The sequence below is a fragment of the Numenius arquata genome, chromosome W, assembly GCF_964106895.1.
Source record: "Numenius arquata chromosome W, bNumArq3.hap1.1, whole genome shotgun sequence".
Lineage (NCBI taxonomy): Eukaryota > Metazoa > Chordata > Aves > Charadriiformes > Scolopacidae > Numenius > Numenius arquata.
The window spans coordinates 26,245,510-26,269,670 of record NC_133615.1 but is presented as its reverse complement, the minus strand read 5'-3'; the positions used below and the strand labels follow the sequence as shown (position 1 = coordinate 26,269,670).

Below are 24,161 nucleotides of genomic sequence, written 5' to 3'. Positions count from 1 at the left end.
GAGATATATAAGTAAGCCTCATTCCTATTTGGTCTATGATTAATAAAAAAAAAGAGCTGGTTGAAAAGTAGACATAACATAAAGGTGCATGGTATGAATTCAAGTTATGATGTTAGAAGTGCTAATGACTGTTCTTTGGTACTAAAATTTACTTTATTGTACTGTATAGAGCTAAGTATTGTATTTCATATTTTTATTTATTTTATTACCTGCGTTTCTATAGCTGTAGCATAGGCAAATCAAACTCTAAGGAAAATTTATACTTTTGAAATAAGATTTTAGAAAGGCAGGTTATGGACAGCTCAATTTTGACTGCATTTTGTAGCACAGAGGAAAAGTAAACAGACAAATATTTTTGGCCACCATAAAATCACACTGCTGTGCAGCACTGAAGGATATATCATCAGCAAAAACAGATTTCTTTCTTTTTTTTTTTTTACTGACTATTTTTTACTAACTATAGTAATAGATGACAGGTGACAAAAGATTGTTTTAAAGCTTTGTCTTAAAATTATTAACAAATATAAAGTATTATTTTTAAGGAGTGTAATTTATAAATGTTTCCTACACATTAATCATTCATTTGCTTAGTATGATGATTTGTCACAGGCACCTCTGTTAAGAAAGGTGATGGCAGTGGGAAGTTTTTTTTCTTTTATTGGGAGACATTCCAGAAGTTGTATGAGACAGAAGTTATGGATGCTGTATGTATTTTAGTTTTCTTTTATCCAATATTCAAAAAAAAATGAATGAAATCATATTCCTATGCTTTTTTCTGTTATACAGGTAATGACTTACACTACTGTAATTTTTATACTCCATATTTAAGAGAAGTATGACTAGAGGTAGAGTGGCCTGAATAGATGCTATTCTCCTTTCAATTAAAAAAATTAAAAGAAAATCTAAGGACAAGGTGTTTAAGCACTAGGAGAACCCTGCTTTGGCATTACCGTTGTGTTTCTCAAGGCTTTCTGTGAACCCTTCTGGAACTGTGAAGTGAGGCATAAATCCTAAAATTCTTATATGTTTATGCTGTTTACTCCACCAGTTCTCATGATGAAATGCTTTATTGTGACAAAACTCCTACTTGTCCCTGAAATCGGATTTGTGGTAACTATAGAATGTATTTCAGTGGACTCTAGCTTGTGTAAATGCAACAATTTTGTGGCAAAAAAGAAGGCATCATTAGGAATCCCTCCATCAAAAAATACCATTCTCACCAGTAATATAAAAACCTAAAATTGTGAATCTGTAATACAGAACAGTCTGTGTATGAGTTGAACTGCTTACCTATTCCCTTGTACAGAAGGAAAAAGCTAAATATCATAGTTGAAAAAAGATCCTTTCACTCTTATGGTGTACAGAAGTAAGCTTGTAGATTCTAAAAAACAGGAGTGGGAGAAATTCAAACAGAATTACAATTACTTAAGTATGAGACCTTCCCATTAGTTGTTGCAGTCTGTCAACTAGCAACTTTGTCACACTAGTGTTTCAGGATATTGTTTTCTTCTTCCGCACTTTTCTAGTCTTTCCTAGCACAGTAGACCAAAACTGCTTGTGCTGGAGTTTATGTATACAGAATTTGCATTTATATTTACTTTTCTTTTCAAATCCCACTTTTTTCTTCTAAATTCATCCTAAACCAAAATCTGCTCATGGATGAATTTGTTATATCTATCATTTCTGTTGCAGCAGTCTTGCAAATCAAAACTGCAGAATTCATGTTAAAGCAGAAAGCATGTGTTTTTCTGGAGGGGAAAAAAACCCCACCCTGTTTTTATTTTAAACATATTCTAAATACAGTTTTTATGACATTGGAAGTTTTATTTAGTGCTAAAGAATTTCTCCACGGATAACATAAATTGGATTTTAAATTTCCTGCCTATGGAACGTACCAAACCTCAACTTAACTCATAAGGATGTCTGGTGGATTTTTATTTTTTTCTGATACAAGTATTACAACCAAGTATTTATAACCTTTTTCTGAGACAAAACATGAATGCTTCAGTATCCCCTCTGAAACTTCATGACAGAGAAAAGGAAACCAGCTACATAAGATAAAGTGAGAGAAGCAGATTTTTATAGGAGTTCTTCTGTTCTTGGGCACAGGAAGCAAAATAGCTTAGCGGTTCCATTCACAATGAATATGGACTCCTTAGAGCTAAGGGTCTGGATGTGGTCATGGTGACATCTCCATTTACTGGTGGTGAAGTCAGTAACAGTGTACAGAAACTTCCCTTGAGCTTTAAGACTGCAAGAATGAGAAGCTTGAGAGGGATCCTGTATCTCCAAAAGAAATTAAAGAGTGAGAATTGCTGCTCACCAACCTACCTGTTTTGTGTTCAAAGGAAATATAATTTTGATTGGCCAACTTAGTCTCTTAGGTTCTTTAATCCTCTGAAATAGAGGGTCTGTTTACCTGCTGAGGTAGATAATGCTACATGAGAGTCCAGAAGAGATTGCTTCACTATCATGTTTTCTCAGAATTGAGAGCTAAAGTTCTGTTGCTTCAAAATGCAGAAGAGACATGGAGCTGAGAGCCAACAGTAGGAAATTGGGGGAAAAACAAAATCCATACCTTTTTCTAAAGTTGCTATACTATTATATTAAATAGGAAATATGAATTATCCAAACAATACATATTTTTCACTTTATTTTTAACATAAGCTTTAGACTCCCATTTCTTTTGAAATCAACTTCAAAGCTTAATAATATGGGGTAATCTTAAACCATAAAGCTCATAAATACGTAGAAAGGTGGCAGGCAAAGGTGATGATATCACTTTTCCCTCGAGTGCTATTCCACCTGCATTTCTTCTGAGACGTGCTCATCTGTTGATGACAGACATCTGATGATCCTTTGCATTCTTTAAAAGAATGTGGGTTTAGATCTTCTCTAAAAGATTTTGGCAAGTGAATGCCTCTAAAACAAAGCAGTACAATTATATTAAGAAGGAATCAGTTGCCTGGTGAAGGGCAGCATCATTTCTGCAGCATCTTGGTTTTCCTGAAAGTACTTTTTTTCAAACTGTTGCCTATATCATGGCACTATATGTTTGAAATATAGTGAGGTACCAGCATGAGGAGCAGTGTGAGCCTGAAGAGACGATGACTAGGAATGAGTCTTTGATAAAATAAGGAATATCTAAGTGAACCTTTTCTACATGAAACTGGAAAAAGAAAACTCAAAAGAAGACCGTACTCTTTCATATAACAAAACCTTAATTTTAGCAAAACAAATTGTCCATCTTAAACTTTGTCGTGGTTTGGGCCGAACTGGCTACTGAAATGAACGACAGATGCTCTCTGACCTCTCTCCCTTCAGAGAAGGGAGAGCATCTCCCTTCAGGGGTCTTTCTAAAATGCCATCTTTCTAAAATGGTTTCCCAATTTTTTTCTTGATGAATTAACTTAAGTAAGAAGAAATTGTTTCTGTGGTCAACAATATTCTTAGACATTGAAAGCTGTAAGTGGTGAAGGAAGGATGGGCAGATAGGAAGGACTTTCTCATCAATCCAGAGTGGTTCAGAGACATCTTTAAGGCAAGTCAGCCTGCTCGCTTCCTTGTTTGATCTAAAACCACATATAGTCAAATGTATCGGGTACTTTGCCTCATTGCCTTCCATGTAGATGTTAGAGGGTTTTTATTTATTTAGAAAAGTCAAGTTTTTATATCAATTGCAATTAACAAAATGCTAAATCATTTTTCACCTTGACCGGCTACGCTGCTGTAGGGCTTCTTTTCGAAGAATGCTGTTTTCCATAATATCCCAACATTTTCCAAGTAAGCATTTCACACGTGTGTTTTTATTTTGGTTCATAGTTTCATGATATAATGCATGATTCAAGGGACTAAAGATTTTATAGACTTTAAAAATAGTTTAGAGTTGTTATCTTTTCTAACTTATTTTTCTGGTTATGTAGGGGTTTTCATTGCAATACAATTGTTCAAGAAAAGCTGTAGAATATTAAAAAAAAAAAAAGCCAAGTCTCTTGTTTGTTCAGCAATTGCAAATAGCTAGGAAAACTTCTATATGAAATACATGTGAAAGATTATTGGAGGATATTGAACCACAGCTGAGTGTGAGAGAGAGGTAAACAAAGAAATCCCAGAGACTTGCTTTTCCCCAGAATATCAGCCCTCCACCTAGAAAAAGGCCTCAATTGCAACAGATGAGAATGTAACGGACACACAGGACAGTTAAATACAATTGCCAGTCAGATGTCCTGGTTATGGAAAATAAAGTTAGGTTACTGTATTCATAATTAGTTGATTAGGATTGAGAGAAATGAAGGAGTGTTTCAGGTCTGCTAATGATACATGAAAATGTCACTGAGTTTGAAAATCCCAGAGAAGAGCAAATCATGTAACAGTGTAATCATGTAAACACTAAAACCTCAACTTTCACAAGTTAATCTTTTTTTTTTGCGTCAATATGGTCATTACCGAAACAGCATCCATTTCTACACCATGGAAAGTGGTACTGAAGAGTTGTCAGATAAATTGAACTGTTAATGTGTTGATTTTTTTAAAAAGGAAACTGAAAACCACTAAAGAGCAGTAAACATTATCTTAAACTACTTGATAAATAGCGAGTGCAATTGGCCTGTGGATGAACCTATGGGGTAATGGGAAAATATGTAATGGGAATGTTTGACCAAAGCTGTGTCTGAAATTCCTTTCCATTATACCACACAAACCATTCTTTTTCAACTTTTCTTTCAGTTTTTCATGGGAAAACCCATTACTGCTTCAGAGCTGCTGGAGTGAAACCTTGTGGTTTTACAAATGAATAGTCTCTGCTATTGTGGCTGCGTATAGAATATTAATTTGCTTTTCATTCCACATATTAGTAATTTTTATTATTCTTCTTCCTTTTTCTTTTTTTTTTTAGTCACAATCTGCGCCTAAACTAGTGACTATTATTGTGTCCACTCCTGAATGCCATCTGTCCTGGTTCCAGCGGGGATAGGGTTAATTCTCCTCAGGATCTAGCAGGGACACAGGTATTCCATCCCATGTGAGCCATGTCCAGGGGTAGCCGGGAGCTGGCCGGGGGAGGGGGCAGGAAGTTGCTGCTGGGGAGCGGGCTGGGGCATCCTGGGTCCAGTCGGCGACCTGTGGTATCGTAATCGTGGTTGTATATTCCTCTCTCAGTGTTGTTGTTGTTTTCTTGGTCCCTTTGCTGTTCTGTTAAACTGCCTTTGTCTCAATCCACGAGTTTTGCCTTTTTCTTCCGATTCTCCTGTGCAGAAAATCCCGGATTCCAAACATTAATTCAAAGGGGGATAATTGAATGTCTCCTCTGGGTTTGGCCCGTATTCTAGCTAAAGCTGAATTTTCACTGAATTTCACTGAATTTTTTTAGAGTTGGAAGGGACCATATAGATCATCTAGTCCAACTCCCCTGCTGAAGCAGGATTGCTTAGAGAATGCTACTCAGGACTGCATCCAGGCGGGTCTTGAAAAATCTCCAAAGAAGGGGACTCCACAACCTCCCTGGGCAGCCTGTTCCAGGGCTCTGTCACCCTCACCGTGAAGAAATTCTTCCTCATATTCGAGTGGAACCTCCTATGTTCCAACTTGTGCCCGTTGCCCCTTGTCCTGTCACTGGGAACCACTGAAAAGAGTCTGGCTCCCTCCTCCTTCAACCCACCCTTGAGATACTTATAGGCGTTAATAAGGTCTCCCCTCAGCCTTCTCTTCTCCAGGCTAAAGAGTCCCAGCTCTCTCAGCCTTTCCTCATAAGGGAGATGCTCCAATCCCTTAATCATCTTTGTTGCCCTTCGCTGGACTCTTTCCAGTAGTTCCCTATCCCTCTTGAGTTGGGGAGCCCAGAACTGGATGCAATACTCCAGTTGTGGCCTCACCAGTGCAGAGTAGAGGGGGAGAATGACTTCCCTCGACCTACTAGCCACACTCTTCCCTATGCAGCCCAGGATTCCGTTGGCCTTCCTGGCCACAAGAGCACATTGCTTGCTCATTGTCATTTTGCTGTCTACCAGGACTCCCAGATCTTTCTCTTCGGAGCTTGACTCCAGCAGGACCACGCCTAACCTGTATTGGTGCCTGACATTCTTCTTGCCCAGGTGTAGCACCTTACACTTTTCCTTGTTGAACCTCATGAGGTTCTTCCTTGCCCAGCTCTCCAGCCTGTCCAGGTCTCTCTGGATGGCAGCACGGCCCTCCGGGGTGTCAGCCACCCCACCCAACTTGGTATCATCAGCAAACTTGCTGAGGATACACTCTGTCCCCTCGTCCAGGTCACTGATGAATATGTTGAACAGGACTGGACCAAGTATTGACCCCTGGGGGACACCACTGGTTACAGGCCTCCAGCTTGAGCCTGTTCCATTAACCATTACCCTTTGGGTCCTGTCACATAGCCAGTTATCAATCCACCTCACTGTCCCCTCATCCAGCCCACACTTCCTTAGTTTCCCAATGAGGATGTTATGGGAGACAGTGTCAAAAGCCTTGCTGAAGTCAAGGTAGATGATATCTGCTGCCCTCCCCTCATCCAGCCAACCAGTTATGGCATCATAGAAAGCTATCAGATGGACTTATGAATGTCCAGTTTGGCCAAGTGGTCCCGAACCTGGTCCTCCTCTACTGGAGGAAAAACTTCCTCTCTCCATACCCTCCCCCTGGCCTCCAAGGCCAGAGGTTCATGAGGGGCAGCCTTAGTAGTGAAGACTGAAGAAAAGAAGGCATTCAGCAACTCTTCCTTCTCCGTATCTTCCACCACTAGGGTGCCCATCTCATTCATCAGTGGGCCCACATTATCCCTAATCTTCCTTTTTCTGTTTACGTACTGGAAAAAACCCTTTTTGTTGTTCTTAACTGTAGTGGCCAAGATGAGTTCAGCTTGAGCCTTGGCCCTAATGGTAGAAGACATATCCATGGCATTTTGGGTTGCAAAACTAATTTTAAAAGATGCTTCTTAATTTCCCCATTCATCTTCTCTGCTTTCCCTGAACTCTGAGGATGCCAAGGAGTATGTAAATCCCATTGTATTCCTAAGGCCACCATAACCCCTTGAAGAATTTTTCTGGTAAAATGAGTTCCTCTGAGTCTCTTGCCTCTACTATTCCATATCTAGGAATTATTTGTTCTAAAAGCACTTCAATAACTGATCCTGTAGTTGCTGAAGCAACTGGAAATGCTTCTGGCCACCGAGTTAGCTGGCATATTACCACCAAAAGATACTTAAGTCTTCCTGCTTGGGGCGTTTCAGTAAAATCCACCTGACATCGTTGGAATGGGCGTACAGCCCAGGGTCACCCTTCTCTAGCAGCTTCCCTTGTAACCCGATTATTGACCTTAGCACAAATTAAACAACCCTCAATTGCTCTTTTTGCTAAAACAAAAAGACCCAAGGCAGTGTACATTTTGAGGAAGGCTTCTGCTAATCCTCGAGAACCCCAATGACTCCCCTCATGGAGTTGTTTTAATATTTGCAGGGCCAAGGCCTTCGGTACCCATTTTTTACCATTCTTTGTAAACCAATTATTCTCTCTTTTTTTTCTGCTCCACTATTTTTAATTCTCTCCAACTCCTCTGGTGGAAAACATCTTCTCTGGCAGTGGTGGAGTCACTGGGAGCAAAGGCAGGATCCTAGATACCTCTGGCAAAAGTGCTGCTTTCCGAGCTTCTTCATCTGCCAGTCTATTGCCTATTGCCTCCTCCGAGTATCCTGTCTGATGTCCCCTGACATGTATTATAGCCACTTTCTCTGGTAAACTCACCACCTCCAATAGGCGAGTAATTAAACCTTCGAGAGCTAATGTTTTTCCTCTACAGGTTAATAACCCTCTTTCCTCCCATAATTTTCCAAATGCATGAGCCACTCCATATGCATACTTTGAATCTGTAAATATGTTTACTGTTTTTCCTTGATACAATTCACAGGCTCTTATTAAGGCATACAATTCTGCAGTCTGTGCTGACCATGTGGAAGGTAGCTTCCCTCCTTCTTGCAGTTCTCTTCCTTTTACCACAGCATATCCTGTAACTTGTTTTCCTTCTATTACCCTTGAAGACCTGTCAATAAACACATTTTCCCCATTTGGCCAAGGGGTATCCCTTAGTTCTTTCCTAGCCCGTGTTTGAAGATCTATTACTTGAACACAGTCATGAATTTCCTCTGGATCTCCTCCCTCAGGACCAGCTGAACAGGAGGCCGGATTAAACCCTTCCCCGCTTCTTAATTCTAAATCCTCTTGTTCCATTAAACAAGTTCCATACTGTAATAACCTAGCACTGGTCATCCATTTAGAAGCTCTTTCAGTTAATAAAGCTTTAACAATGAGAGCTCCTCCCTGCTGTCAGTTTTCGAACCTCGGTTACAATTAAAGCTGTGGCTGCACAATTTTGTAAACGAGGCCACCTCCTTGCCACCGGATCCAACATTTTAGAAAAATAGACAACAACCTAATCCATGCCAATTGCTGCTTCACTATTTTCCCTGCTGCTTCTTGTTCCCACTCAAAGGCAAAATATTGTAACAATCCATTTCCAACAACCGGTGGACTTCCTCCTCATTAGGATCCACCTGCCTCTGCAGACACTCTCTCTCCCAATGCCCTTCTTTCTTACAAATAGCACACTGATTTCTTCCCAACTGAGGCCTGGGTTGGCCCCTCCCCACTGAGGCAGACACGTTTCTGTTAAATCCTGACAGTTGTCCCCTCCCCTTCGATCCTGGAGGTCTCCGCATTTTTCCCTTTGGAGGCTGTAAAAGCTGTGCCATCACTCTTGCCTCCGTCTTTGCCCTCTCTTCATCCCTTCTTACATACACCTGCTGCGCCTTTCTAACCAACTCGTCCAAAGACCTGTTCTGCCAATCCTAACATCCCATGTCTCCTTCTCTGTTCCCTTTCTCTCCCCATTTTCTGACTCCCTTATTTCTTCTCCCTCTAACTACACAAATTCCTGTTGGTGGCACTCTTAACCATATTTCCCCACATTCTTTTTCAATAAGTCCTTTCTCAGTGTCGTTCAAGTACAAGCATAAACACTGACAAAGACTAGCATCATCTGACCCAAGAGGAGGCCATGTAAAACCTTTTTGCAAATTATATTCAGGCCAGATAAAGCAACAAAACTTTACCATTGTATCCTTAGTTACTTCTGGGTGAATGTGTAGATCTCCCCAAGATCTTAACGTTCTCCCCAAGGGACTCTCTGGGGGTATTTCGGGATCGTCATCCCAGTTGTCGAGACCCATTCTCGACTTTACCTTACTGCCCTCCCTGGGCGTCCTCCCTCTTTTACTCCCTGAATTTCCCATAGTACTCACCAGTGAGGTTTCCAATGGTCTCTCCCTGCAGACCTCTTCATGGACCCCTGCGGTCCGTTGCTCGTCTATCTCCTGAACAGTCTCGGGTACCCAATCAGTCGTCCAGTGCCAGCAGCCATCGAAGGGAACTGATCACCAAAATTCTGGTGAGGTTCACCATCAGCTCCATTCATCGCCCGTCATCCCTGGAAGGTGGAAGGATCCTAGACGAGCCCCCATTTGTGCAGAAAATCCCGTAGCCAGAGGTCGATGTTCACAAAGGAGACAGAGGAATCCTGGAAAGACTTTATTTGAATAAAGGGAGAGTCCACTGGGGCATTCCCCTGTGGGGTCTCTCAATTTGCCGGAGGACGCAGCCTCCATTTTATCCTAATCCCCCAGCCGCATGTAGCCCTCTTCCTTTCCCCATTGGCTGAGGTAATTGGAAGGTACAGACTTCTCGATCCGCCTATTACATAAAAGTTTAACTTTTGCGGTTTTTCAGTTGTCTAACTTTTGCAGTTTCAATTAACTCTCCTATTTTTTCCGGTTATCTCACTCCTGCAGTTTCAGTAAACTTACCTGTTTGTGGAGACACTCTTATCTGTATTTTATCACCTGTTTGTGAAGAGACTCTTATCCCTATCTTATCACTCCCCTCATGGCTGTGGTGGGGGGGCCTGAGAGAGCGGCTGCCACGTGGTTCTTTGTTGCTGTCTGAGGATAAACCAGGACGGTCCTTTTGGCACCCAACGTGGGGGACTCGGAGGGCTGAGATAACGACAGATCTGACAAGAATGTGTTGAAATAAATTTGTTATATGCATTTATTATATTAGTAAATAGTTGCTGGTCACAATGTTGCTTCGTTTGTTCTCATGGCTGTGTTATGTAAATACTTACATGCTCTATGTACTCTCTGTGATGATGTTTATCACCTCTGGGAGAGACATCAGGATTGTAATTTTGCTGTCCTGCGTGATATCAATTTTTGAGGGGAGACCTTATCGCTCTCTACAACTACCTGAAAGGAGGTTGTAGAGAGGCAGGGGTCAGTCTCTTCTCCCAAGTCACAGGCAATAGGACAAGAGGAAACGGCCTCAAGTTGTGCCAGGGGAGGTTCAGATTGGATATTAGGAAATATTTTTACAATGAAAGTGTTATTAAGCATTGGAATGGGCTGCCCAAGGAAGAGGTTGAGGCATCGTCCCTATAGGTATTCAAAAGACGGGTTGACATAGTGCTTAGTGACATGGTATAGTGATGGGGTATTTTTATCAAAGTTAGGTTGATGGTTGGACTAGATGATCTTAAAGGTCCCTTCCAACCTAGACAATTCTATGATTCTATGATATGATAGCATCACTGTTCAGATGGTTATGTTGGGGCGTTTATGCGGCACTGCTGTCCTGCCTCGGACACCGTTTCTCTGAATTTATTAATAATAAAACTCAGTCTATGGGGGAAGTAGGGGGGGATACTTTCCCCAGCTCTTTCACCTCCCTTTTCTCTTTCATGCCGGGTATGCCAGTTTTTGAGAATTTTGAATACTCTTGGGACATGCAAACCAGCTTGGTCCTATTGCTAGGCCTCCTGAATGTGTTTCAGTTCTTGTTTAGGGTTAAGCAAATATTTAAGACCAGAGGTCAGTCCCAAGGCTGGATAGTCATGGGTGGTATGGCATGTGGGAGAATATGGGCGGGTATCTAGAGAGCTTTTCATCTCCAATGGTCTGGGATTTCACCCCCGAACAATTACAGGACCCTGATAAAGTGATAGAATACTTGAAAGGAAAATGCTGTGGCTATTCCAGAGAGGCACAATTTACTGCACTGTGCTGGGCCCTGGCCGGTATCTACCAAGCATTGCTCAATATTGTGCAGCATCCTCAGGAGAAAGAGATGGAAACCAGGCCAACAGGCAGTGTGGCTACTGCCACTCCTGCGGCAGGCGCTGCAGCTACTCCAACCCCAGTGGCAGGCACTGCAACTGAACCAGTAAACCAACCCATGCCCATATCAGTTGCCCCTATCCAGAAGAAGAAATACACCAAGAAATCAGTTCGCTTAGTGAGGGATGACAATGAACCAGGGTCATCACGAGAACAAGAGGAAGAGGCAGAACCAGAGATGTTCACTCGATCCCTATCCCCGAGAGAGCCACGGGATATGTGAAAAGATTTCAGCTGCCATCACAGGCGAGCACATTGTCACCTGGCTGCTCTGATGCTGGGATAGCAGGGCCAGTAGCTTGGAATTGGAGGGTAGGGAAGCCAGGCAGCTGGGATCTCTGTATAGGGAAGGGGGCATTGACAAGGCAATTGGGAAAAAGACAAGCCCTCAGCCTCTGGAGGCGACTCCTGTCAGGCATGAGGAAAAGGTGCCCCTTCAGTGAAGATGTTGTATGTCATCCAAGCAAATGGACCACCATGGAAAGAGGTATCCAGTACCTGAGAGAATTAGCCGTGCGGGAGATGATTTATAATGACCTGGACAACCCACAGATCCTGACGAGGTCCAATGCACAAGGTCCATGTGGCGGAAGTTTGTACGGAGCGCCCCATCGTCATATGCCAACTCATTGGCAGTGATGGAATGGAAAGGCGAAGAGGGACCAATGGTGGATGAGGTGGCTGCCTGACTCCAGTGATATGAAGAAAGTCTCTCTTCTCCCCTCATCTCAGCTGTGGAGAAACTGTCCCGGAAGGTCCAGCAACTTGAAGAGAATATGTCCTAGGTTAACAGATAAATGTGAGAGTTTGCAATATTGCCGCAATTCTCGTAGAAAGGATAAGAACCAGAAGATAAAAGGAAGCCAGAAATGACTGGGTAGAGGGGGAAAAGAAAAAAGGAAAGCTACATGGCTGGAGCATCAGTAATGAATATCCTTTGTACAACAATCTGGATGGATCCCAGAGGAGCAATATGAATTCTTGCTTCAACAGTTAGAGATGTGTGAAAGTCTAGGGATTAGCATGTTCCCTTTCCATTTTCAGTATTAATCTATAATTAAAAATATTTTAAAAATTAGATTTTTAACAAATATTTATGACCACGGAGAGGACATGAGGAAGTGGGATGGACAACCTACTTGGATCCTACGGGCACAGGTACAGGAGTTGCAAGGGAGAACAACCACTAAAGGGGAACCCTCCAGGAAAAGTTCTGCCCCAGTTTCCAGTGGGCAGTTCCCCAGACAGAGTAGAAGGCCTGAGCTTACTTTAGATCCACTTGAAGGAACTTCCAAGTCATTTCTGCAAGAAGTGAGTAACGGATACTATGACCAGGATTAGAGGGGCCTTGCCTCCAGCCAGGTGTGAGAAAGGGACAACCAGGTTTATTGGACTGTGTGGATTCGATGGCCTGGCACATCAGACCCACAGGAGTATAAGGTGCTAGTGGACACCAGTGCACAATGTACCCTAATACCATCAAGCTAAAGAGGGACAGAACCCATTTGCATTTCTGGAGTGACAGGGGGATCCCAAGAGTTGACTGTACTGGAGGCTGAAGTGAGCCCAACTGGGAATGAGTGGAAAAATCCCATTGTGTCTGGTCCAGACACTCCATGCATCCTTGGTATAGATTACCTCAGGAGAGGGTATTTTAAGGACCCAAAAGGGTACCGGTGGGCTTTTGGCATAGCTGCCTTGGAGACAGAGGAAATTAAACAGTTGTCTCCCTTGCCTGGTCTCTTGGAGGACCCTTCTGTTGTGGGGTTGTTGAGGGTCAAAGAACAACAGCTGCCGATAGCTACCACAACGGTGCATCGGCAGCGATATTGCACCAACTGAGACTCTCTGATTCCCCTCCATAAGCTGTTTCGTCAACTAGAGACTCAAGGAGTCATCAGCAAGACTCGCTCACCCTTTAACAGTCCCATAGGGCCAGTGCAGTGGACTATTGTGGCCTGAATGACGTCACGCTCCCTGTCATGCTCCCTATCATGCACCAGCCTCTGGGAAGATAAAACGGTACAATGGACTGTTAAAAACTGCACTGAGAGCAATGGGTGGTGGGACCTTCAAACATTGGGATGCACATTTAGCAAAAGCTACCTGGCTAGTTAACACCAGGGGATCTACCAACCGAGCTGGCCCTGCCCAGTCAAAACTTCCTTGTACTGTGGAAGGAGATAAAGTCCCTATAGTGCACATGAAGAATATGTTAGGGAAGACAGTCTGGGTTAGTCCTGCCTCAGGCAAAAGCAAACCCATCCATGAGATTGCCTTTACTCAAGGACCCGGGTGCACTTGGTGGGTGATGCGGAAGGATGGGGAAGTTCAATGTGTACCTCGTGGGGATCTGATGTTGGGTGAGACTAGCCAATGAATGAAACTGTATGATGTTAATTGCTAAATGACCCTGCCACTGTACATCCTCCTTTCTATAACTGCTATTAGATGTATTATGGTAAGAATCACCCAAACTAATGACAGATGGACTCTGATGAAAAACCGACTTCAGCAGCTGGCGCCCAGCAACTTCATCGAGATCGACATCTTCAACCCATGGACCGTGGGCATGAGCCACACTGGATACATCATCTGCAAGCCCCGAAAATACAGCCTGCAAAAGTCCAGCGCCACACACCATCTTGCCTGCCCTGAGAGACCGTTCTAATAAATGGAGCCCAAAGTCATGGATTAAATGAACTCAGTCGACATTTTAGAGTGATGGCCCATAGACTAAGGACATTATATCTGTATGGATATATATGTACATATATATATATATGACAGGGGAAAGTGATGACATTTAATTGGAAACTGTAAGATCTGGGCATGGCATAGATGGTATGGAATAAGGGGTGGATAATGTCCTGGCTCCAGTGGGGACAGGGTTAATTCTCCCCGGGATCTAGCAGGGACACAGGTATTCCATCCCATATGAACCATGCCCAGGGGGTAGTCTGTAGCTGGTCGGGGGAGGGGGCAGGAAGTCCCCGATGGGGAGCGGGCTGGGGCGTCCTGGGTCCGGTGGGCAAGCGGTGGTATCTGGTATCATAATCGTGGTTGTATATTCCTCTGTCAGTGTTATTGTTGTTGTTTTCTTGGTCCCTTTGCTGTTCTGTTAAACTGCCTTTGTCTCAATCCACGAGTCTTGCCTTTTTCTTCCGATTCTCCCCTCGTGGCTGTGGTGGGGGCCCTGAGAGAGTGGCTGCCACGTGGTTCTTTGTTGCCATCTGAGGCTAAACCATGACGCCATCCCACCATGAAGGCACTGGGACTTCTCGAGAACTCAAGCTTCTTGGATAAATATACTGGTAAATGAAGGGGTGCAGACCATGGGCTCCATCTCTTGCCAGTAGCAGTATGCCTGCAGAAGGGGGTGTGAAGAGGGCAAATAAATACACAATGATGCTTCTCTGACTATCCTGTTCTGCCTCTGTTGATCTGTGACTTAGAGATCTCTTGATGCAGCCATAGGAATTTTACAATTTATAGCACTCAGTGAATTTTTCTTACATGAGTTTATCAAGGAGCGAAATAACTATATTGCAGGTTACTGGCAGGGTCATTTACTTACTGCAGATTAGATCAAAACCTGGGGGTCAGAGCTCTTGCCTCTACCAATTTCATAAGGAAGCTGATGCTCTGCATGCAGTATTTCAGCCTTACTCTGGCTTAGTGTCTACAGGTGTGACTGGAAATAACAAGAGCTTTATATTGTGACCATAGTTATGTATGCTAAACTAGATAAAATTCCTCTCTTTTTAACAAGAACTGAGCTTTAATAAACAAGTCTTCATGCTGCTATGAACCTGCAGCTTTTTTGTAATTTGGTAGCTTTCTGTCTCCGTTTCTTCTATCTTGACCCTCTTATCTGCAAATGGTTCTTTTGCCCTCACCTCAAATATCCACAAGAAAACATTAAACTTTCTGAATTTGAGCATTTGAGGCTCATTCTATGTGAAAGATTTAAAATTCCATGCATAATGTTTCTTCACTCCATCTACATGGATGAGGAGCCTTAAACAGATGTCAGGAAATATAACTGCCAAAAGAGGAGTACAAAGTGTATGCATGGAAACCCAGAGGCCATTTCCCTTTCCTCAGGTAGTATGAGAGGAAGGAAGACCTGTAGCCACATTGGACTGAAGTCTCATCTTTTGGGATGTCTGTAACTGGACCCTCTTTTTGGAATAGAAGGCAGGTTTCACTGTCAGATGCAGATCAGGGAGGGTTTATTCCTAATTCTTGGTTTGGTTATACAGGTATGAGATCTTCATGGGAACCAGTTATAAATACCTAGCGTACGGGGAAACAGAATTGGGTACACAACATTTCCCCCAATGTTAAATTAATTTAAAATAGCTGTGGATAGCCACGTGAATCGCTCCCGTATTTCTATCATATGTTTGGATAATTCAAACAGATCAACCAGTAGTTAGCCTTATTACAGACGAGATGATTGATTTTGGCAGCAGTAGAGCAGTCATTTTCCCTATAGGGAAAGGAGATGAAGTACACCCTGTTAGGGCCAGACAAGAGTGGGCACTAATAAAAAAAGTTGTACAATTACAGAAACTGCTATTTTAAAATGAAAACGTAAGTAATAATTTAATTTTAAAAATGAGCAAAGGTGATGAGATTGTGTACATTAGAAAATGAGATGTGCATGTTTTTAAAATATCCCACAGGTTTTTGTAGATAAGCAAAAGTCCAAGAACATACATTTATGGTTGTTTTGGGAAACCCATTTCTGTTAGGAGGATTCTTCAATATTTTCTTAGTTTCTCAAGTATAAGCAAAAGTTAAACTATTAAATACTTCTGAAAATAACTCTAAGGTATGTTTCAGGAAGGTCTTCTGAGACAAGCTATCACTAAAGCTTCTTTTAAGATTAAAGAGTGAAAAGAAAAGGAATAAGGAGTATGAAACTTCCAGCATCCTTTATGCACAGTTCATATAGGATTGCAGTATTTCTTTCCTTGACCTCAATCAATATCATTTACTATTTATAAGGTGCAGTAATATAGTAAAGGACTTTTCCACTGTGGTCCATTTCACTGAAATTTAAAGCTTTTGAATTTAAGAAAAAAAAAATATTTTAACTTCTGGAAGAGATCAGCATGCTACTTTTTGTGTTAAGCCATTTCTTTTATTTGAAAAGAAAATCCACATTTTTACATAAAGTAAATGCAATATTTAAGGTTCAGTAAACTTTTATGCTGATTAAAGTAAAAAACCAAAAATCTAGTATAAAACGTGAATCACAACAATGTGTTCTCTTTTATAGTCAGGTCACTTCTCAATTTTTATTCTCTGCTTTCATATATATAAAGATAACATGGTCGCTCCCTTCATATATCCTTGTGGTGGTTTGACCTTGGCTGAACACCAGGTGCCCACCAAGCTGCTCTATCACTCAGCTGGACAGGGGAGAGAAAAATATAATTAAAAGCTTGTGTGTCGAGCTAAGGACAGGAAAAGATCACTCACCAATTACTGTCACAGGCAAAACAGACTCAACTTGGGGAAATTAATTTAATTTATTACCCAAATCTTAAAACACCTTCCCCCCACCCTCCCCTCCCATGGGAGACAGTCCTCAACAAACTTCTCCAACATGGGTCCTTCCCACAGACTGCAGTTCTTCATGAACTGCTCCAGCATGGGTCTCTTCCATGGGGTGCAGTCCTTCAGGAACAGACTTCTCCAGTGTGGGTCCCCCACAGGGTCACAAGTCCTGTTAGCAAACCTGCTTCAGCCTGTACTCCTCTCTCTCCATGGGTCCACAGGTCCTGCCAGAAGCCTGCTCTAGCCTGGGCTCTCCATGGGGTCATAGCCTCCTTTGGGCACATGCACCTGCTCCAGGGTGGGGTCCTCCACAGGCTGCAGGTGGATATCTGCTCCATTGTTAACCTCCATGGGCTGTAGGGGGACAGCCTGCAGAGACAGCCTGGTGTCTGCAGAGTTGTTTCTCTCATATTCTCACTCCTGTCTCCCAGCTGCTATTGCGCAGCAGGTTTTTTCCCCCCTTCTTAAATATGTCATCACAGAGGCGCTTCCACTGTCACTGATTGGCTCAGCCTTGGCCAACGACAGGTCCATCTTGGAGCTGGCTGGCATTGGCTCTATTGCACATGGGGGAAGCTTCTAGCATCTTCTCACAGAAGCCTCCCCTCGCGCAAACCCAAGGTGTTAGCATCCAAATATTTTAATGTTTTATTTAAAGACATAGAAATCCTTTGGAATAAGTAAAGGTTTTCTGAAATAACTTTGTACGTTTCCCCTCTCTTCTGGGAAGATGTATCACTAAAGACAGATGGACTAAATGTTGTGCAAGTTCCAGAAGATTTGGCAGGAAGGCCCACTGAGATTTGATCCCTCACTCCAGCACAAGCTTGAAATTGCTTACCTTTCTCAAATATACAGATAATGTAATATAACTATAGGCTTAGGTAACGCATAATGTTAATTTGAAAGTTAATTACTGTTTCTTAAAAAATACTGATAAGAAGCAGTAAGGCTTCTTAAGTAGTATTGCTTAATTATGTTTTAAGCTCCTACATGTTTAAAAGATCACGGATCACGGAATCACGGAATTCTCAGAGTTGGAAGGGACCTCTAGAGATCATCTAGTCCAACTCCCCTGCTAAAGCAGGATTGCCTAGAGCACATTACTCAGGACTGCAAAAAGATATTGCATTGCACAAGCAGTTCTTCACCATGTAGGTTGTTATAGGAGTAAAGGCAGATGTGCTAAATAAATTAGTTTGCATGCATATTTACACTGATTTTGACAGACTGGGGTTTTTTCAGCAATGTTGGAATTTGTAAAAATTACATTTAAGATAACTATTCAGTTCAGTCAGAAAAGCCCCATTTGGCCACTGCTGTAGTGACCTGTACTTAGAGAGTCCACAACCACGGTCAGAATGTCATTTTACATGTTCACTATCTTCTCTGCTGACATGCCTCTTATCTAGCTGTCTGGACAGCCAAGTGCAGCAAATCCGAGCATACCGTCATGGCCACTGAAGCAAACCTTGCACATAGGAGAGAAGGTTTGTTTAAGTTTTTCTTTTCCTAACTGAAAATATTTTCTTAGAGCAGCAACTCTTGCTGTCACTTTTTTATTGTATAGCTTCAGAACAGATTCTGAAGGAATTATTTAATAGATTATGGGTTAGGATACAGGGAATCAGCAGGGGAGAACATAGGGTGTGTTTGTTTCTGTTTTATTCCCATTCAGTTTTTAAGCCTCTCCAGAGCTAGACCTCATCTTTCAAAATAAGATTCTAAAGATTTGTTGGACGGTTTTAGGAGTTTGTATCTGCTGTATTCTTTCTGCATTAGGAATATTTAATTTGGCTTCCAGAATCCTTTATCCTTGAACTGGAGGGTTTTATGTAAGTAGCACAACATGCTGTAACATAGATCCTCGTTGTGTTGCTCCATTTAGTTTTCTGTTTTTCTTATATAGTTATTTTGGCCATTGCAGGCTGCAGGGATTCACCTGACCAAATAGAGATGTCTACAGCTGATCCAGTCACCCTAGGCTCCTTTTCTAATCAGCAGAGAAAAATAAACACAGCCAGACTGTGATTTTATTTCATCCTAAAATAGATATCTAAAATAGGTTAGATGAAGGCCACTGTAAAATGCTTATTTCTCTCCATTAACTATAAAGGGAAGTGAAACGTTGTAGGCATTTAAGAAGTAGACCTCTAAAAATTAGAGGTGTAAACGTCTTAAGTTTGGTGAGATAAGACCCACATAAGATCTTCACTTCTCTCCACTGGTGTTGATTCTCTCCTGCTAAAGCACTGGAACATTTCATTTCTCATGCTCTGACCTTGCCAATAGCAAAGTAGGAGACAATGGGTTACTTTTGCACTCATTTCTAGTGATTTAAGGATTTATGACTGTAGGCAATTTACAGGAGAAAAGCCTGCCGCTCTATGAAAGGATTGTGCTAGCTGAGAGTCAAGTGTAATCTCTCTTACTTGCACCTGACTTCCAGACATAACTGTCAAAATGTCAGCAACTTCACTTTAGGGTTACAGAACATTATCTAAATTTTAACACACTTAAAAAAAAATAATCAGTGGAACCATCATGTGAACGAAACATAAAAAACCCCATGAATTCTTGCTTCAACAGTTAGAGATGTGTGAAAGTCTAGGGATTAGCATGTTCCCTTTCCATTTTCAGTATTAATCTATAATTAACACTATTTTTTTCCAGTGGTAACTTGCAAGGAAATCACTTTTGCTCTTTCCAGTTTGCAAGTGGGATGTTGACTTCACGCTCACCACAGGGACAGTACAAATATCAGCTGTATGTCAGCATCATTCAGCAGATATTTCCACCCTCTGAGGGTAGCTTTCTGTAGGTGTGAAATTAAATGCAACTTCTCCATTTACCCATTTTGCTTGTCTGTACTTTCATTTAAACAGTTTTTGCTAATAGCCATGGGAGCAGACATTATTTTAGTGAACTTAGCCTAAAAGTTTGATAGCTATAGATAACTGAATAATCAGTTCTGGAATTTTTGAGCAACTGTATAAGCAGGCTGAGAGTCAAGAACTATCAGAGAAGAATGAAAGGCTGTACCTGAAGTGAGAGAAAGAAAAATTGGAAAGGTTTATCCTAACAGGGCATAATTCATGTGGAAGCATGTTTTTCTTTCCTCTTCCCTATATGGCAGGAGGAGCTTTACTAGTGAACTTAAGAAAGCGCATACATTATCATGCATTATCTGAAAATACACTTCACATGAAATGTTGTTTCAAGACAAATGCATGGTATTTAACCTTAAAACCTAACTGTCTTTAGGGAGAAGTGGTTGATTCCAAAGAAAACAATGCCTGATTGAGAAGCAGTAAGACCTCCTGAAGGAGGGAAAAGAAATTAAAACATCATTGTAAAATATAGCCCCATCTAACTTACTTTTCATTTTGCAGTAGCAAGGAAAGAATATAGCCCCCCCATTGACCTAAGTGCTTCAGAAGTGTATGGTGATTCCTATTTGAGCCAAAAATATAAAGGTCCTTGGAATTTTTTGGAAAATGGTGAAACTTGATATTATGCCAGTCTTGCAGCAAATTAAGACCTCCATATTCCATTAGATCAGTATATGCATATATGCATAGATGTCTGTTTAATAAAATTTTGCTACCAACAAAAGATTAGCTATTATCTTGGGGTTTGTACACATATAAAAGTAGTTACATTCTGTTGGATACCAGTCAAATTTTCAACTCAAATGCAAAAACTAAGAAATCAATGCTTTTGTACAGCTTCAGCTCACAGACACGTAAAATGTTAGTATAGGAATACAAGAACACAGTGATGGAGGGAAACCTTAATTTTCCCTAGCTCTCTTGCAGGAGAATGAAAGAGGATAGAGGTGAATAATACTTTTAAGAGGCGTTCTTTATATATGGTCTCCTTATTTTGTTACATAACAGGCAACCTTACATTTTGGTAGATTCAAAAGATACTAGCGAGATTAGGTTGACTGCTTGTGGGAGAATGGCTAGCTGAGAAGGGTCACGTAGACATGATCCAGCTGGCCGAGCAAAAGCTTGAGAAACATCGGATTCAGCCCCCGTAACTACTGGGCTGGTAAAGACACCTCGTCCTTGACTATAATTGTTGTAAGATAACAGAGAGGTTGCAGCTGCTCAGGCATGGGAAAAGAGGATGAAAGTAACTGTAAAGGAGGAACCAAGGGTGGAGTTGATCTTTCTAAGAACTAACCAATCATGAGCTTAACTTTTGTAATATGTATGAGCTAATTATGTTAGAACATAAAAGGGCACTGTGTGAATCAATAAACGAAGCTTGCTGATCACTCATATTGAGTGGCCCTGTCTTCCCTCCGTCGCGACAAATGGCGCCCGAACAGGGACCCTACAGAGGGCTGAACCTGCGAGCCACGGTCAACGGAGTCTCAGTGCTGGTCCTGTAAGCAGCGCAGGAGGCGAAAGGGATTAAAGGAAAAGGTCCCCGCGCCCGAGAGCGAAAGGGATTAAAGGAAAAGGTCCCCGCGCCCTGGAGCACCTATAGAGAGTGTCCTGCCGGCTACGCGCCGCCGAAGTCTGGAAGGCTGCAACAGCGCGCTGACGAAGGTATGAATAGACAAGCGGCGTATGATCTGCTCAAATGCTTTTTAGAAAAGCGGAGCATAGAAGGTTTACATTGTAAAAAGGAATTACCAGAGTTATTAGCTTACGGGGCAGCTAGAGGATTCTTTGCCAATCCCGATACAGTTTTTGAGGAAGAGGAGTGGCGGAGATATGGGGATAAAATATTTGATGAAGTAATAAATGATGAGAAGTTAGCCAAGAAACTGATGAAGCCTTGGCGTGCAGTTATGAACGCTCTGGTGATGCATAAAGCAGAGCAGAGAGCTGCTGCTGCTGCGTCTGAAAGGTTAGGGGGATTAACTGGGACGGGTGCAACTGCCTCGCAACAAAAGCCAGCTCCCCCTCCCTCGGGTTGCCCGTTGCCTCCCTCGGTTCGCACTATAGTCGTCCCTGAAGGGGTAGCGGGAACGTGGGAGCACTCGGTCTTTGTTCCATCTCCTCCCGAGTCACCTGGAGATAGTGAGGACCCATCGGCCCCCCCGATGGAAACAGAAAAAGGAGAGAAGTCAGAAGAAAGTTATGCAGGGAAAGGAATGAGCCATAATCCTTCCACGGAGGGGCAGAGTATTATCACAGAAAGACAGAGGATGTGGCAGCAAATTGCAGAGGAGGCGATGGCCTCCGGAGATAGAGAATTTGCCTCGAGCATTGTACATGAGGCGTTCCCGGTAACTTACCAGCTAAATGACCAAGGGCGAATAACTGCCACAATTCAGAACCTAGATTGGAAGTTATTAACTCAGTTGCGATCCACGGTGAGTGACTCAGGGATCAAAGGAGAGCCCACAAGGCAAATGCTAGACTTTATCTGGGGCACCAATATATTACTCCCGGGGGATGTACGTAGTATTATGAAGTTGATTTTGACACAACACCAGCAGCTGTTGTTTAATGCGCATTGGCAAGCTGCTTGTCAGCAATCAGTTGCCACAGTAAGGCAACCGGGAGATCCGTTACACGGAGTCACCCTTGATGAGCTATTGGGGGTGGGACTGTATCTGCGGCCAGAAGCACAGGCACTTATGGGACCGGATAAAGTAAAAGAATCAATGACATTGGCAAGACAGGCTTTTGATCGTCTTAAGGAACCTGGAGGTGTGCCTTCATATATGGGTATTAAGCAGGGAAGGGAGGAACCATTTGGCCTATTTATAGATCGAGTAGCAGACGCCATACAGGCGGCCGGGGTGCCCGATTATCTCAGAGGCACTATACTAAAGCAGTGTGCTATACAAAATAGTAATCCGGCCACACGCAACATCTTGGCTACATTGCCAGGGACATGGACTATCGAGGAAGGACTAGAAAGGATGGCTCAGGTACCGGTAGGGCCACAGGCAATGTTAGTTGAGGCAGTAAAGGAACTAGGGAATAGTTTAAAGGAACACGCGCAGGCTACGCAGAGTCAAGTTCTTGCAGCCCTTGCTCCTTTGCAAGCCTCCGTTCATCGATTAAATGCTACTGGATCACCTCGCCCACGATGCTACCGTTGCGGCGCTGCTGGACACATCAGACGGAACTGCGACGCCGGCTCAGTATGGTGCAGAAACTGCCGGTCGGACAACCACAATGAGACTGCATGTCGCGCTTCCAAACCGGGAAACGGACGATTCAGCGGGAAGAGCCGCCCCGCGCCGACACAAAAAGCGGCTGCATATCCGGCAGCACTCAATCCCTTCAGCTCAGACCAGCCACAAGCGGAAGCCTCGGCTTGGACCTGGCAACAGCAGTAGATTGTACCCTGTTGGACTCAAAGCCTGTCAGCATTGCTACCGGCACACAGGGACCAATCTGTATCAATGGACAAGCTGTCGGAGCACTACTTATAGGCCGTTCATCAGCCACCATGCTGGGACTTAATGTGTTGGTGGGACTGATTGATAAGGATTACCACGGTGAGATCCAGATCATGGCCCACACGTTATTTCCACCGCTCTTCATCGCTAAAGGCACCAAGGTGGCGCAATTAATTCCCCTACCACATCTTGCGGGAGCCCTTCCACCGCTGCAAGAGCAGCCACGAGGGCAAGGAGCCTTTGGATCTACAGGACAAATGGCCTTACTAACTGTCGGCTTGCGCCAAAGGCCACAACGCCCGGTTGCTGTGCAATACACCAACCTAACTATATCACTTGTTGCTCTTCTAGACACTGGCGCTGACATTTCCATAATCAGCACGCATAAGTGGCCAGCTCAATGGCCGACCTACGCGAGCAGCGCCACGGTCGCGGGAGTAGGAGGATTGACCCTTGCTCGCAAATCACCCCTTCTACGATGGACCATAGGGGACAAAGTATCATCTGGGTTCCCAGCCGTTGGGTAAGGCCCGCCATCAACCACCCTGAAGTCGCCGCTGAAGGTGACCCGACTAATCACCATAAACCAACGGACTGAGACCGCTGCGCCTGAGTGTGAACCACGAGGTCGCAAAGACAGAAATTAATTGTATAGTCTGTGGGGTCTGTAACCCCTAGGTATTATGTGCATGCTATTTGCTTAGAAGTTGAAACAGAGAAAATGGTTAATTTAGGTATAGAAAGCTTTATAGTAGTTGCCTTAGTTGTAAGCATAAGAGCCATCCCATATAGCGAGATGTTTGACCCACGAGAAAATGTGTGGATAACTTTAGCTCGATCACTCAACACGACCAGCTTTTGTGCAAGCCTAGCAACACCCCGCTCCCCATATACTACGTGCCTTATAGGGGTGCTCTTGGAGACTGGTTGGGTCTGTCCGGATGGCTGAGAAACCTTTTACAGACGGGATTGCTAGTCTTAATC

General features: G+C 43.0%; 1 pseudogene; it reads left to right on the top strand.

The window, feature by feature from the left end:
- The first annotated feature begins 608 nt into the window (after positions 1-608).
- Positions 609-24,161, top strand: part of LOC141476708 (WD repeat-containing protein 70-like) — a 100,714-nt pseudogene continuing 77,161 nt past the window's right edge.